The sequence below is a fragment of the Nannospalax galili genome, unplaced genomic scaffold (genome assembly GCF_000622305.1).
Source record: "Nannospalax galili isolate Female #2095 unplaced genomic scaffold, S.galili_v1.0 scaffold140, whole genome shotgun sequence".
In the NCBI taxonomy this organism is placed as follows: domain Eukaryota; kingdom Metazoa; phylum Chordata; class Mammalia; order Rodentia; family Spalacidae; genus Nannospalax; species Nannospalax galili.
The window spans coordinates 11,643,969-11,646,225 of NW_008352267.1; positions in this window are offsets into that span (position 1 = coordinate 11,643,969).

Sequence of the window (2,257 nt, forward strand, 5' to 3'; positions counted from 1 at the left end):
AGTTGCTCTGGGTGAGAAGGATCAGGAAACAGTATTGGTTCCCCAGGTGTCTGGGGCCCCAAGACTAGGAATGGCACAGGGTCCAAACTAGAGTATAGAACAGCAGGCGGGAGGCAGGGGGGTGGGGCGGGGGATGGAAGGGTGAATGAGGCTTAGGGAGTCCCGGTGCGGAGCGCTGCGCTATAGACTTACCCCAAGAGGCCTGAGGATAGTAGTCTCTAACATATTCTTACTAAATATTTTCAAAGTATTAAATTTTTTTAATAGAGGTCTTCCACTTCCATGGTTGTTTATTCCTAGATTTTTCGGTGGTGGCTGCTGTTGTTTGAGGCTATTGTGAGTGAGATTGTTTTCCTGGTGTATGTCTCAGCATGATCATGATTGTTAATTCAGAAAGCTACTGATTTTTCTATGCAGACTTTGTATCATTTGAAGAAAGTGTTTATTATTTCAAAGTTTTTTTTGGTGGAGTCTTTGGGATCACTTACATACAGCATCATGGCATGCGCAAATAAAGATACTTTGACTTCCTCATCCCCGTTTTGTGTCCCTTTTATTTTTTCTCTTGTCTTATTGCTTCTGCAAAAACTTTAACTACTGTATTGAATAAGTATATATTCACCATTTGGTATTATGTTGACAATAAGTTTGTAGCACACAGCCTTTCTTTTGTTGATGTTTGTCTCTTCTTTTTCAAATTTCAGATCTTAATGAGGAAAGAATTTTGAACTTTGTCAAAGGTCTCTCCTGCGTTTTTAAAATGATTATGTGATTTTTTTGTCCCTGAATCATTCATATTATGCATATATTACATTGGCATGTGTTGAATGTTCATTGCATCCTTGGAATGAGGCCAACCTAATCATGATTGCTGATCCATTTCTTGTGTTCTTTAGTTTGACAGTATTTTATCAGTGAATTTTATTTTTATGTTCATCAAGGGGATTGGCCTATAATTTTCCATTTCTGTTTTGTCTTTATTCAGTTTCAGTTTTAGAGAAATACTGGCTTCATAAAAAGAATTTAGTAACGAACTTTTTCTTTATATTTGTATGGAATACATTGACAAATGTTGGTATTACATCTTCTTTAGATGTCTGACAGAATTTATCAATTCATCCATTTGGGTCTAGATGATTTTTAGTTGGAAGATTTTTATTATTTATTGAATCTATTATTTGTTTTAGATCTATCTAGGTTGTTTATATCTTCTTGGTTTAGTTTTGGTACAGCATGTTTATCTATAAATTCATGCATTTCTTTTAGATTCTCTAATTTATTTTAATATAGGTTTTCCTTTTAAATTTTTATGTGTGTATTGCCTACATGTATGTAAGTGTACTCATGTTATGCAATGCCCATGGAGGACAGAATAGGGTGACAAATCAATCCCCTGGAACAGGAATTATGAATGGTTGTTAGCTGCCATGTGGGTGCTGGGAACCAAATCTAGGTCCTTTGCAAGAGCACTGCTCTTAACTGCTGAGCCATCTCTCCATTCCTTAATATAAAATTTCCAAAGTATAGGTCTAATCATTCTATGAATTTCACTGGTATCTGTTGCAATGTTTACCTTTTCAATTTTAATTTTTCTCTCTCTCTCATTAATTTGATAGCTTGTTTAAGATTTTATCAAACTTTTTCATCTTTTCAAAGAAACACATATTACCTTTACTGACTCTTTGTAATTAAAAAAAATTTAGTTCATTAGTTACTGCCACAACCTTCATTATTTCTTTCTACCTACTGACTTGGAGTTTGGCTTGTTCTTGGTTTTCCACAACTTTGGGGTGCAAAATTATTTGAGATCTTTTAGAATTTTTAGTGTAGGTACCTAGATGTGTAAACTTTCTCTAAAACTACATTAATTTTGTACCACAGATGCTGATATATTTTGTTTTCATTTCTTTTCAATTATAGGAAATTTTTAGGTTCCCTCTTGACTTCTTAAATGATATGTTCATCATTTAATTTTTTCTTCAGTTTTCATGAGTTTGTACATTTATATAGATTTTTTCTTGTTCATTCCTAGTTTTATTCCAATATAAGCAGAGAGAATACAGAAATTGTTCAATTTTCTTTTAATTGTTAATATTTGCTTTGTAACTTGAAATATAATCTATTTTATTGAAAGTACCAAAGACTGCTGATTCAAATGTGTCTTCTGCAGTAATTGGTTGGACTGGTCTATAGATGTCTATTAAATTCATTTGCTCTGTAAAGTCATTTAACTCTGATGTTTCTTTGCTGTTTTTTT